The 14,961-nt window shown below is 50.5% G+C and overlaps 1 pseudogene; it reads right to left on the bottom strand.

The window, feature by feature from the left end:
* Positions 1 to 10,127: 10,127 nt before the first annotated feature.
* LOC115544266 (trichohyalin-like) overlaps positions 10,128 to 14,961 on the bottom strand; it is a 115,159-nt pseudogene continuing 110,325 nt past the window's right edge.

Raw genomic sequence — 14,961 nt, 5'->3', positions numbered from 1 at the left:
CTGACCCGGAGCCCTGAAAAGAGCCACTCAGGAAAAACAAAGATATATGATACATGAGGGCCGTGCTGCTGCTGGTGCTGGAGGAGGAGATGGAGGAGGTGGTGGTGGTGGTGGTGGTGGTGGTGCAACTCCAGGGCTACGAGATGAGGAGGCAAAGAACAGAAGTGCAGCGGTAGCAGAAAGCAGAAGCTTATTGTGGGGGGATCTGGGGTCTATCTGATGAAGGCTCCCTGGTAGGGCCAGAGTAGGTCTAACTCATGGAGGTTCCCTGGTAGGGCCAGAGTAGGTCTAACTCATGGAGGCTCCCTGGTGAGACAGGAGCAGGTCTATCTCATGGAGGCTCCCTGGTGAGACAGGAGCAGGTCTATCTCATGGAGGTTCACTGGTGAGACAGGAGCAGGTCTATCTCATGGAGGTTCACTGGTGAGACAGGAGCAGGTCTATCTCATGGAGGTTCACTGGTGAGACAGGAGCAGGTCTATCTCATGGAGGCTCCCTGGTGAGACAGGAGCAGGTCTATCTCATGGAGGTTCACTGGTGAGACAGGAGCAGGTCTATCTCATGGAGGCTCCCTGGTGAGACAGGAGCAGGTCTATCTGTTCCTACTAATTGTTTTTCCTGGCGGTTGCGAGGGAAGGAAAAGAATAGTGGTTTTCTAATGTGGAATAATAAGTTGGTCTATCAACAGATTTCCTTCTGAATAAAAACAAAGTTCAAGCAAAAAATCAGCCTTTGGTTATTAGAAAATGCATGCAATGATATGTAATCGATACAGATCAAGCAATAGCCTATTTATTTTCTCATAGAGCAAATTAATTAAATTCCTGATGTAAAATAATAATTTACCATGACAATGGGAAGCCTGCGATGTCTCGTGCATTAGATGAATGAATGAAGGGAGGACTTGATTGACTTGGAGAAGTCTCCCCACAGCCAATCAATTTAAGAAGGGGACATGCAGGGGGCGTTCGCTTGGAAGGAGGAGGAAGGGCCCTCCTTTTATTCGGGGCCCCTATGTCATTGGTCCTTGACCTTGATGGACCAGCTAGGGGCCCCAGCACTCGGGGCCCGGGTGCCAGCGCCCCGCCTGGCTTTCAAGAGCGGGGGGGGGGGGGGGGGGGGGGGGGGGGGGGGTGCATGGGGGGGTCAGGGGTCAGCATCAATGCTGAAGAGTATTAATGAGTGACCTTCTGAAAATAGAGGGGGAGTAGGGATGGATGGGTTGGGGGAGGGGCGGGAGGAGGAGGGGTGGGGGGGAGTGAGGTGTGGGTGGGGGGGAGGGGGGTCCTGCAGGGAGAAAGCTGTAAAGCCCTGAGATAATGGAGGCTGAAACCTGTTTCTCCAAGATAACAGAGATTGGCCTATGAAAATGCATCCATCACCGGCCACTAAGCCACCGCCTGCCTTTGTGTGGCCCTGTGTCCCCCCCCCCACCGCCCCAACCCCAACCCCTGTCAGCTGACAGCGAGGGGTGAGTGGGCGTTGGTGGAGCTGTTGGGGGGGAAGTGCGATATCTAGAGATGGAGCCAGGGGTTATGGGAGGAGAAGAGGGTGGGAGGTGGGAGGAAGGGGTGAGGGTGGGTGAGGTCGCCGAGGCCCGCTTGGCGTGGACAAGTGAAGGGGAGGGGGAGGGGGAGCAGGGGAGGGAGGCTCTATTGCTTATTCAACAGGGGAGAGATCTCTGAGAAGATAGAGGCCCACCACGCGTTTGAACCGGGTGGAGTGGTTGTAAAGCTACTACAGCTATCATATGCAGACTTTCCTAATTTTGCCGGCGAGTGCCTGGCTGAGGGTGGTGCACACGGGTGTCTGCGTTGGCGGGCCTGTGAGGTGGAGGTAGCTGGAGGTGGAGGTAGCTGGAGGTGGTGACGATGGAGGAAAGTGAGCGCTGCTGTGCCTCTGTGTTCAAAGAGGTTAAGAGCTTTGGTGTGTATCTGGCCTCACGTTGTTTTCCAGGGCGTTTATTCAAAGCTGTCCACCGGCACCATTAGTGGTAAACCCCCTATTGTTATCATTTTTCCATTTAAATTAAAGTGCTTCACGTCGAATAGCTCAGCACTCTTCAGAAATAATTAGATTACATTTATGCAGAAAAATACTTTCTCTTTTCTTTGGGTTACTGTCAGCTTCCTACTGTGTTACTTATGTCTTATCATCAAGGCAGACTATTTCAGTCTCCCTCTCTATCGTCTTTATTTTCTATATCTTTTTGTTCCTCACACCGTTGAGCAGCCATGAGGCTGTCATCCATGCCGCCCCTCAAACGTCTTCCGACATCAAAGATGGATGCCGTCTGCGGGTGCCGCCGGAGAAGGGCAGGAAGCAGGGGCTGATATCACCTGCTGCGCCGCCAGAACCTCACCAAAACATTCCCTCTCTTCTCCGTGTCGCTGCATGTTCCCGTCCCCGGTCGGAAAACAGGGCTGATGCAGACACACGCAGGAGGGAGGGAGCACTCCTGCAGACAGCGTTGGATGGGGAGCGGGAGAGAAGGGTTAGAGGAAAGGTTTCAGAGAGAGAGAGAGAGAGAGCAAGGAACCACTGCAGATGGAGTGATAGGAGAGTGAAAGGCAGAGGGCAATTTTCGTGTGCTTCCTGCTGATGATTCCTGTTACGCAACGGTACAGGAACGTTCATCTTCGCATGTTGAAGAAGGCCCCCACATATCCTAACCTTCAGCTCCTTTCTTATCTCTGGATTCCCTACAGCCCGACGCCCTCACCCTACTTCTTCCTCTGTCCCCTCAGGCCTTTCGTTCCGGAGGTCCTTGGCGCGTAGCTGCTGTCCGTCCCGGAGACAGATGCAGCGCCCGGCTCTCTTAAAGCAGCCTAATGTATACATTATTCATATCGCTCCACAAAAGGTGCTCATTAAACTTTACACGGCCAACGGGGTAGAGACAGCCGTATATTGGAAGTGTTCCACACATCACACACTGTCACCGTGGACGGACGGAGGAGAGTGGCATGGCGGGGCCGGTGGTGGATTGGCGGGGGGGGGGGGGGTTGGCTTCAGAGAGGTTTGATTTGAAGACTGCTTTGATTTAAGTCTTCAGTTATTTGCATCAAGCCTCATCCGTCTCTCTTCAAGTCCCTCCTGTTTGAGTCCGCTGTCTCCTTCTCTATTGCATATGGGGGCCCCCCCTTGAACTGTAGATTAAAGTGCCCCCCCACAGGGATGTGTGCGTGTACAGATATGAATTGTGCAATATGTAAAACAATGTTCCGTTGGTAAAAGACGAGATTCATGTTCAACACTGTGGTCTTTTATGGCTTGGGAAGAATAATGCATCCAGTGTTTTGCCGCTATGACGATTAACATGCACATGTTCAGTGAAATAAATCAAATTAAATATTAATACTGGGGCAGAGAACCAAATAAATATTGAAGTAAGGTATATATTTAAAATCTACAAAAATGTAGTTGCTCTTAAAGAAAGGCAAAATCTTGGAGAGCGTCAACTTAATTCTTAGTGTCACTGAAAGAGCTAGGTAGCAGCACTGTAGCTAGTTAGGCGATAGTTCCCCCATTCTTTGGGGCAGGGTGTCTGGGAAAAGCATTCATCCCACAATAATACAACATTTAACCCTCCCATAAGGCTCATAAAGAGCTCTGAATTGGCTCACAAACCCCTGGTGCTGAGAGCCTTAGGAACGCTTGCACAGGGACATGAGCTGTCGTTACAGAAGTGAAAAAGCAAGGTATACACTATGCTGAGACGCCTTCCCCAGTATATGTTGTTCCCTCCAGCTCCCCCCATCGTCCTCTTCAACTCATAAATATAAAATCTCGCTCACAACCCCCACCATGAGGATTTCTGTGTTCTTCATCTGTCAGAAATGACCTGAATTACCCATCACTGTTTGACCCAAATGCAGCAGTCACATAGGGTAATCTCGGCTTACATAACCCGTTCATCACCCCCCTTGTCTCTTTTCCCGCCCACTTAGTTTCCAAACGCGACGCCGGGCTTAAATAGTCCTTAAAATAGCACCTGTCACTGAGGGAGAAAACGACAACAACAGAAACAAGTGAAAGAAAGACCGATAACGAAAATGTGACGAGATGTTTTTGCATTCGGAAATGAACTTTGACTCTGACAGCTGTAGGAGAAGCAAGCACGCCGCCGCTTTGTAATGTTTCACTACACTGAGAGGATGAGAAACGAGAGAAAACTGATCCTGTCCTTTGAAAGGTTTGACCCAAACCCATCTAATATTTAGACCGTGTTGAAAACATGCTAAAAGCTATTTTGACAATTGCTCTCATTCGAATGATTTCAGAGTGTGTCGCCAAAAGTATCAGCAGTGATGATTAAATATAAATGTCTATGTTCAGAAGGTCAATGATTTGAAATGGTGCTTTAAGACTTTTTTTTAGTTTTCCCACATGCAGGGTTGTTTCTATATCACCAACACCGCCGAGCTAGATCTATGTGCCGCCTTTCAGCATCTCTCCCTCCTTCAGACTGTGAGGACTGCTTTAGAGGGAGTCTGGTGTTCCCCTGGTGGTTTGTCACTAAGACCGTTCATGTTTGGTCCCGGCCTTCATCCCTCAAGCCCTCTCTCTTTCAACTCGTGTATGTTTGACATTCTTTTTGCTTTAACACGTGTTCTTCAGTAAAGGAGGGCCGGAACACACTTCTGCTTTCAGACCGTTGGAACAGCTCAGCTCACTTTGGGATTTGGAGGCGCTATCCTGAGGCCATTAATATTTGCGAAACACGAGTAGGCCATCGGCTGATATGGATGCTAGCCATGAGAATACTGTATATGATATATTAATATATACATTTATTATGGCAAGGTGTCACTTGCCGTCCAAATGAGTTCATGTTACGTGAACCTCGATCGCCGCGGGTTCTTTGCGTTACATTTATGCCGTCTGCATAGTTTAACAAGGGATTGTTTGTTTAAGACATCACTTGTTAAGTCCATCGCATTATCTCATTGTAAAATCTGCTATCTGCTTGTAATTAGACACAAAGATTAATCAGCTAATCAAGACTGTTTGTTTTCTCTTTTCTTCTGTAAGCGCGGCAGCAACAAGTAGCAAGAAATTGTGTTTTTATCTCCTTGGTATCTCATTAGCTGTATTTATAACAGATACGGCGGCGTGTTATTGTGGTGAGCCAACATGTCCCCCAGCTATGAGCCTTCCCTGCCCCGTCTCCTGTTTCCCCGTATCGCGGTAGGATTCTCTCCGCTGTCTTTTCTTTGCATAAACAGAGCCTGCAGTCCGAGTACTCTGATCAAAGGGACGTTTCTATCCAGGAGCAATCAGGCTGCAGAGCTACCCTGCGCCGCTGACAACTCAGGGCTCTTTGATCAGGAAGACATCATCCTCCCAGCCCGCCTTGCCTGCCTGGGTGCCTTTGTCTGGGGCCAGGAAATAGGGGAAGTGATGGCTCCCTATTGGTTCCCCCCTTCGCCGTTACGCCTTTTGGCAGGCGAGATGAAAGCTAGCCCAATTAGAAGTGAAAATACCCTAGATGAACCGTGCCGAGCTGGGCTTCCGGGGCGCGGCTATGGCCTGACCCCTCCCTGCTTGGCTCATCGCTACGCCACATCCCCCCCCCCCCCCCCCCCCTGCCTGGCGCATCGCTGACCCCCCCCCCCCACCACCAACCCTGTCCCTGCCTGGCTCGTCACTATCCCCGCCACCACCACCACCCTCCCTGCCCGGCCCATCGCTATGCTACCCTCCCACCCCCCACCCTCCACATCGGGTCTATGCATGATGGTTCAAAGATATTGTCAATTTCTCTGTCCCTTCTCCTGGTCCGTCCCTTCTGAGTGAGTTGAGACTGGCAGTGAGATAGCCCGGGCTGCTGCTGGTGCAATTGAGGTCACGTCCAAAAGCAAAGCAAAGCTCCCCTCCTCCTCCTCCTCTCCCCCATGTAGTAACAGCGGCTCTAATAACACACTCCTGTCGGCGGGGAGAGAGCTAAGTAAATGCCTGGACCTCGTCTCTCTCACACCTCCGTCCCTCCCCCCTCCCCACTCCACCCTCCCCCACCTCCCTTCCTTTGAAACACAGTGACTGGGGTGGCTGAAATGATTTCTTCCTTTCATTGGGTCTGAAGAGGTGGAACAGGAGCTGTTGAGTGATGGACAGGTGTGCAGGTATTGTTCTGCACGCCTCTGCACCCGAGAAGATCATGATTTGCATTCCCCCCCCCCCCCCCCCCCCCCCCCCCCTCGAACACACACACACATACATACAGGCTTGACACCCCCATGTCTCTCCTCCACCCTGATGAGTGCACCACCTCCCAGGCTGCTGCCCGCACGCCGCCTCCTAAGCGCCTGTCTTCCTGTGTCTCGTAGGGGCGGGCGGCCTCAAGCTGCGGTCACCTGACCCAGCAGGATCCACCCGGCCGCCCAGGTGACGCTGACACTGTATAAGCCCTGACAGAGTTAACACGGGGTGATTAACACATTCCTTCTCTCCTTACTTTCTTCGTTCTCTTTTAATAGCGGTTCCCTCCGTCTGTTTCAATCAATCCAGATGAATCATAAAGAAGAAATCAGAGACACTAAGTCTTTGTTGTCGTCATTATTGTTTGCTACGGACGTTAAACGACAGCAGAAAACAGCCGTGCTGTCGGTGCCGCTGCCTGGAGGCATTATCCCCTCGTCTGACACTCTCCGTTGTGGTTTGAGAGAAAAGCATATCAGGTGTCTTTAAGCTCATCCACCTGTCAGTGAGCTCTTCCAGCAATTACACATCTGTCAAGTGTCACCTCCTGCTGCTCTCCCTGACAAGGGTTATGTCAGCCAGTCAGCCGGAGAGGAGTGGAGAGGAGAGGAGGGGAGCGAACGAGAGCATTGTTTGGAGGAGCAGAGGAAGTGGCTGTGGCACGGAACACTGAGCAGGTGTCTCTGATCTGACTGAGGAAGGCCTGGCTAGGGGCTGGTGGGTGTGTGTGTGTGTGTGTGTGTTTGTGTGTGCGTGGGGGTAGTTTAGGAGGAGCACAGTTTTCCCTCCTCCCTCCCTCCCTCCGTCCTCCATCTTTGTTCCCCAGCTCTGTCTCCTTATATTTCTGGGAGCTGAATAGGCAGCTCCTCCCCAGCTGGGTAAATCTCAGCCGAGGGCAGGGGGTTTATCTGCATGAGTCTGTTGTGAACTGTCTCCGGGCATGACCCCTGCATGCAGTCAGAACTAAGTACACATTGGCTCTATTCGTCTGCTGTAATTGTGTGAGTTGTAAACTACACTTGATTTAGTTTTGTATTTGTTTTAATAAGTGCCGGTACATTGTTTAAATTTGGTGAAACATCATTGTGTTGCTTGTTTAATGCAATATAATTCTCATTATTGTCAGTGCCTATTACAAACAAAGAGGAATTCAAACACTAAACCGTGTTTTTGTCATTTCAGTTGAAGGCGGAACTTCCTTCGCCTTCTGAAACCAGATTCAGGAGGGGAGTCTTGGCTCCCCTCCTGAATCTGGTTTCCAAAACGCCTCAAGCCCCCCACCACTGAATATTTAGTGTCTCTTCCCGTCGGATCACACGGCTCTGTCCCGGCGAGGCGAGGCCCTGTTCCCCGTGTTCCTGCGGCGGGGCTGAGACGTGTGGCACGCGGCTGAGTATCGTGTTGTAGGTGTTCACCGGTGTTGGAGCGAGGGGAGAATAGGGGGATCTGAATCTGGGTCATTCTACCGCCGGCCCGCCGTCAGCGCGCCCCTGTCTCTCCGGGCCGAGATGCGAGGAACGTTGTCAAGTATTAATGAAGGAAGTGTCCCCGCAGGGCTGGGGGTTGTCAAACCAAATTACATACATTCAGTGGGAAAGGTGAGGATTAATCTTTAAATGCCCCTTCTGCCTTGTTTAGGGCGGCAGGCAGCGTATAGCTCCATTCTCCCCCAGTGTGACACTGACGCGAGTTGGCTGAGCAGAAGCATTGTGTTGTTCTGGTATACATACTGCAACGACCGGCCCAGTGCACTAGAAATCTGCTGACGCTGGGATCTGGTGTAGTGAGCAGCTGGGAGAGAACAGCACATCCAGGAAAAGCGTGTGCACACCACTGGGACGCTGGTCCTTCTCCCGTGAACACCAGCTGTGGGCTCTTCCCCACTGGTTCTGCCCTCTGTTGTTGTTCTGATGGAAGAATATCTTTGGAACATTATTCAGGGTTTTGGCAGTACAGACAATCTTTTGGATTAGCCGTAAAAAGTTAAAGAGTGTGGCGGGAAGGTTAAATATTATAGCCATTTACAAACTATTCTGACTTCATATGATGATGAGGAGTAATAAAATGCAAATATGTCTGATTAAACCGTACCTACCTCTTCCGCCCGCTGCTTTGCAGTTGAAGGCTCTGAATGCAGGACAGTAAGATAGAGGTGGCTCCTGAGGGCATGAGCTTTAGATGCAGAAGAGCAGAAGAAATAACAATTCCAAGTCAATCAGGGCATTGATACCCCTCACCACTGGCTGCTGTGTGCGGGCGGCAGGGGGATGATAGCCATCTCGCTCATCATAGTGGGGATCTCCTGCCCACCCCCCTCCCCTGCCCCAGCCTGTAACTCACTTCAGGGGCCGTGCTGAGATTTGAATAAATCCACAGATTACTGGAGGGGCCTTTAAATGCAAATTTGGGTAAATGTGCAAAGCCCGTTCTGTGCCCTTCAGTCTTATCGTTGGCCTCCCAGATCAGGGTCTGCCTGGGGTACGGACCCCCTCCAGGTTCGATCCGGGATATGCTGGGACAGAGGCCAGGGTCGCTCCAGAGAGAGGCTGACTCTGCGGAGGAGGGAGAGGGTTAGCCGTGGTCTGCCGTGGATACGAGGGCAAAGGTCACACATGCTTTCTTTGGCGCACACAATTGAATCTTGGGCATGTGTTTGAGTGTGTATATTTGTGTGTGTTAGATGTTTGTGTGTGTGTGTGCGTGTATATGTGTGTGTGTGTGTTTGTGTATGTGTTCGGGTCCGTCTGTGTGTGTTGGATGTTTGTGTGTGTGTGTTTGTGTATATGTGTGTGTGTGTGTTTGTGTATGTGTTCGGGTCCGTCTGTGTGTGCTTGTGCTAGAGTGAGATCACATGTGCATATGTAAGTGTCCTTTCATTTGCATAGACTTGGTTCTGTTGTGTGTCAACAACTGTTATGTCACCAGGGTTGCAAGATTCATGCGGATAAAGTCCCACTGGGGGGCTGTTATCTGTCCGTTTCCTCTCCATATTCTGCACATGGTCACGGCAGCGATCGCATGCTGACCTACACTCTCTCTGAACTCCATCTCGCTCAGGGTAACAGATGTTTGAGGCCGCTTTGATATTTTGGCTCAGATGGAACTCCAAGGCCTCTATGCAAGACTATTTATGGTGCGCAACATAAAAGGCTGCTGGCTTGCGGATGCTTTTATATTTGATTGGCATCCACTTCATTACTTAATGATTTCAAAAGGCTGTTCTGGGACTGAGGCAGAGCCAAGCAGCCCTGACCCAGTGAAGTCCATGTGCTCAGCAGAGAGCTGCACTGCTTACATCAGGGAGACATGCTTGCGACAAGAGAGACTTCCCTTCCTCCGCGGCCACACAAACACACACACCACAGGCAGCGTAGCAGATTGTGTTTTAAAGAGGTGTTGTTCTTCGCATCTTTTCCCCATATGACTGGTCGGTTGTGTAACGTCAGCACGTGGTTCACGGGCCGCGTTTTGCATGACTTGCTCAAATGTATTTTAATGGTATTTGAGTGGGTGTGGAGGAGGTCGGGGGCGGGTTTTATTTACTGAGCGGCCCCAGATGTTTCCAGCTTTGATCTGAGTATTTGGAGACCGGAACTGCCTGGTACTACCTGGTACCTGGTCACACTCCAACGTCCCTACTCCCAGTCTCCCAAGTCCTCCAAGTCCGCCCAGTCCTCTCCCAGCCCTCCCAGTCCTCCCAGCCCTCCCAGTCCCCCCAGTCCTCCTCCCCTCCCAGTCCTCCCAGTCCCTCCAGTCCTCCTCACCTTCCAGTCCTCCCAGGCTCCCCAGTCTCTCCAGTCTCAACGTCCCTACTCCCAGTCTCCCAAGTCCGCCAAGTCCTCTCCCAGTCCTCCCAGTCTTCCCAGTCCTCCCCCAGTCCTCCCAGTCCTCCCAGTCCTCCCAGTCCTCCCCATCTCCCAGTCCTCCTAGTCCTCCGACATCACATCCACGTGCCTGTGGAGAGAGGATGAAGAGACAGTTACCAAGGTAAGGCACCAACCCACTGGCGTACTTCCGCCCTGCCCTGACCCACTGTGCCGACCCAGGAGAGTGGAGCAGTAGACAGGGAGACACCTGGATCACACATGACATCAAACCACGTGACTCCACACCGCAGAGGGCCACCGTGCTCTCAGGCTTCGGTGCGGCTCCACCTCCGGGCTTGGTGGTGAGAATCCAAGACAAGACCCGCACGCACAGCTGGTGTCAACGGACGGGGCCAGCCTGTCACACCCCGTCCTCAGGTCAAGGTCCCAGGGAGAGGAGGGGCGGGGGAGGCAGAGGGGGGAGGGGTGGGAGTGTCCCTCCTTCTGCGGTCCACTGCTTCCTCAGATGCTGCTTGTCGCTCTGAATAACCCCCCCCCCCCCCCCCGCGCTCAACACCACACACACAGGCTGGCTTATGGTATGTCCCCCCTGTCATACAACCCCACCCCACCACACACAGGCTCGCTCATGCTACGTCCCCCCTGTCATACAAACTGCCCCCAACCTCTCCTTGCCTTCAATCCCATCCCCCCCAACACCCGCCAACCCCCCCCCATACCCAGCCCCCCGTTGGGGCAGCAGGAGAGCCGTGGTGGAGGACGAGGAGCCCACCTGAGTGGGGGAACAGATGTCACATGCTCTGCTCGCCACATGCTCGGGGTGTCAGAGTGTGTTTCCTAGCGCCGTGACAGGCGGGGTGTTTTGCATGAAAGGTCAAAGGCCGCGCTCCACTCCCGGTTGGAAGTGAAACGCAACGGAGGCGCCGATGGGGGAGGAGGGAAAGGGGCTAAGGGTTGGGGTCGGACAGGAGCCCAGGAATAGGAAGAGGGAAATCAAAACAAGTGTGTGAAGACGTGTTCTGGTCATCTGGACGTAGGCCGTGTTGCTTTTGGCGAGCAAAAGAGCTGTCCTGCTAACAGAGCCTGCGGAGGCTCAGAGAGAAACCATGATGAGCAGCACTGGTTCTTGTGGCCAGACACAAGACCTGGTTCTCTGATGGGAGGAGAGCTCAGACTCTGTCTCTCTGATGGGGAGGAGAGCTCAACATGGAAAAAACACGTGTGATGCTGATGTTGAGTAGAAGTGTGGCTGGCGTCGCAGCTGAGCAGAGCGTTTGATCCTCTGTCGGTATGCATGAGGCCATTTATTATTCAGAGATGATATTGTTTTGCATTGGTGAACAGACTGTGGTCAAATTCAAATCAGGCACCAATCCCGAGGCGATTGGTGTTCACACAATTACGAATGAACACACTTTTAACAATATTTCACTTTTGAGCCTGAGGAATTCCGCCGCTTTTGTGCTAAAGTTAAAGTGAATGTTCTTATCAGTTTAAGGAATGAAACAGTCACTGCACAAGGGATACACCACACACAAACTCCCTCCCTCCCCCCCCCCCCCTCTCTCTCTCTCTCTCTCTCTCTCTCTCTCCCCCCCCCCCCCACACATATAGAAACACAGAATCAAACCCTGAGGGGTCCACTCACCTTCGCCTGTGAACGGCTCTTTAGACGCTCGCTGGTTACACACACTCGTCGTGTCTGCCGACCCCCCCCCCACAGCGACACCCCCCCCTGTGATAATGTACACATCCATTATTCAGGGCAGCGGGGGGATTAACAGCAGCCCCTCCACCTCAGCTCATTAGCGTCTGGTGGTCTCCTGGTCTTCATGCTCGCCGCTCCGCTTCTCTGACTGTCCCATCACCGCAGCGGGGAGCACTGCTGGCAGTGTACCTGTTAACCAGTGTACCTGTGAACCAGTGTACCTGTGTCCCGTATCGCCTGTTAACCAGTATCTCCTGTTAACCAGTGTACCTGTGAACCAGTATCGCCTGTGAACCAGTATCTCCTGTTAACCAGTGTACATGTTAACCAGTGTACATGTGAACCAGTATCGCCTGTTAACCAGTGTACCTGTGAACCAGTATCGCCTGTTAACCAGTATCTCCTGTTAACCAGTGTACCTGGGAACCAGTATCGCCTGTTAACCAGTATCTCCTGTTAACCAGTGTACCTGTGAACCAGTATCGCCTGTTGACCAGTATCTCCTGTTTACCAGTGTATCTGTGAACCAGTATCGCCTGTTAACCAGTATCACCTGTTAACCAGTGTACCTGTGAACCAGTATCGCCTGTTAACCAGTATCTCCTGTTAACCAGTGTACCTGTGAACCAGTATGACCTGTTGACCAGTATCTCCTGTTAACTAGTGTATCCCGTTAACCAGTATATCCTGTTGCCCAGTATATCCTGTGAACCAGTATCTCATGTTAACCAGTCCCCCCTGTGAACCAGTATCTCCTGTTAACTAGTATATCCTGTTAACCAGTATATCCTGTTAACCAGTATATCCTGTTAACCAGTATCTCATGTTAACCAGTCTCTCATGTTAACCAGTATCTCATGTTAACCAGTGTACAGGTTAACCAGTGTCTCCTGTTAACCAGTATCACCTGTTAACCAGTATACCCTGTTAACCAGTATCTCTTGTTAACCTGTATCTCCTGTTAACCAGTAGGTCCTGTTAACCAGTACCTCCTGTTAACCCGTAGGTCCTGTTAACCAGTAACTCTTGTTAACCTGTATTTCCTGTTAACCCGTAGGCCCTGTTAACCAGTATCTTCTGTTACCCAGTCTCTCCTGTTAACCAGTATCACATGTTAATCAGTATGATACTGGTTAACCAGTAGCTCTTGTTAACCGTAGCTCTTGTTAATCAGTAGCTCTTGTTAACCAGTTTAACCTTTTAACCAGTCTCTCCTCTTTAACCAGTATCACCTGTGAATCAGTTTCTCATGTTAACCAGTGTACCTATTAACTAGTATCCCCTATTAACCATTATATACTCTGAACCAGTATCAACTTGTAACCAGTATACCCTGTTAACCAGTATATTCCGTTAACCAGTTACTTCTGTTAACCAGTGTAGCTGTTAACCAGTATCTCCTGTTAACAAGTAGCTCCTTGGCCTCCCAGGCAAACTCGTACATCTTCTGGAGAAGATAGAGCTGACTTATTCAAAACCCCCAACCTGAGGCTGAGAGAGAGAGAGAGAGAGAGAGAGAGAGAGAGAGAGAGAGAGAGAGAGAGAGAGAGAGAGAGAGAGAGAGAGAGAGAGAGAGAGAGAGAGAGAGAGAGAGAGAGAGAGAGAGAGAGAGAGAGAGAGAGAGGTGTTGTGTGTTTGTGCCCATATTTGTCATGCGTGTCTGTGCTTGTCTGTTGTGTAGTGAGCGAGCCTGCGTGTTTGGATGCATTCATGTGCCAGCCAAGCTGTCCTTAAGCCTGTCATTTGGGTTACCATTGTTTTGCCAGTTACCACTGTCTGTTGTGAAAGTGACATCACTATCCAGAGGGTGTGTGAGGTTGTGCTTCTTTCTTGTGTGTGCATGTGTTTGTGTATGTTTGGAAGCTGCACACATGCTGACAATTATATGAGTATGGTGGTATCTTCAGAGAGAAATAGAGGCCCGGAATGGAAAGGGTTTTTGAACCTACTTCATATAAGTCCACAATCAAGAGTTCATCGTAAACACGCTGCGATGGACCAATCAGTGGAGCTTTCATCTTCTGGTGTTCCAGACGGCTGGTTAATGACTCAGCGAACCCCCCGGGATACGGCAACACTAAAGCACAGCTATAGGGACGTTGGTACAGTAACCAACAGGTGTGTGCAGCTTATTGTGTATCCGAGCAGTTGAAGGAATAAACTCATCACACATGTATTCAAGTAAATGTTTGAATCATCAGCTGTTGCAGCGCTTCCAACAGGCAGCTTATTTAGACTCCACCAGGGGCATCTACCCGGCCGATTCATAGATTTCTTACGGCGCAGAGTGACTTTACCAAAGCTCATTGGAATACGATTCTCAATATTTTCCATTTTCCTTAGTGTTCAACTGTGACTTAGAACGTCTGCCTAGTTTTCAGTCTGTGTGGAGGTTGAACCGTTACGTGGTCCATGTCGTGCCTCCCTGAACAGCAGAGTTCACAGCCTGTCTGCTGGCACCTTAAAAATAAATACTGCATCACTGCAGGGAAACTGACCCAATGAAAAACAGTTGCATGCAACAAACGAACAATAAAATCGACATAAAATGACAAAACAGGAAGGCCTTGTTGAGAATACTTTACTCCCATCATTCCTGAGTGGCCAAGTGGTAAGTATTGTTTCTATAACTATACACTTACCCCCTGGTCAGTGAAACCTCTTACTAGCTAGTTACCCACTGGTCAGTGAAACAAGGCCTCTTACTCGTCAGCCTCACAGTCTCAATCTGCCAGCCCTATATCTTTCTTGTTTGGGGGAGAGAGAGAATATGAATATGGCATGGGTCAAGATGATTGATGAGCTGTGAATCACAACCTTGGTATCAAGAGATAAAGACCTGTGATTTCCAGTGGCGGCTGGGGATTTTTAAAGTGAGGGAGGAAGGACTCCGCGCTTGGTTGCCATTAGCCTGCTTGCACTGTTAGTGGCGTATGGTGGCGTAAGTATGTGAGACTTGAGTTGTTTCAGGGTGTTTTTAACTACAAAATAGCAGGGAGGGATAATTATGTGAATAAAATTGATAAATTCCAGAAGTGTCGGCATTGTACTTTGAAAGCTGGAGGGCAGCATGTCTTGGACTACAAGGAGAGAAGAAAGGATGCAAAGCCAATTTGTCAAATCAGGCCTACTCTTGATTTGCTAAACTAAATAAAAACATATGGGCCTATCATTGGGCCTATTTTTGCCCTCAATGGCTGAAGCTATTGGTTGTAATTTGGCTTT

The sequence above is a fragment of the Gadus morhua genome, chromosome 5 (genome assembly GCF_902167405.1).
Source record: "Gadus morhua chromosome 5, gadMor3.0, whole genome shotgun sequence".
NCBI classification, from domain to species: Eukaryota; Metazoa; Chordata; class Actinopteri; order Gadiformes; family Gadidae; genus Gadus; species Gadus morhua.
The sequence above is the reverse complement of the archived record's forward strand: the minus strand, read 5'-3'. Positions and strand labels throughout refer to the sequence as shown.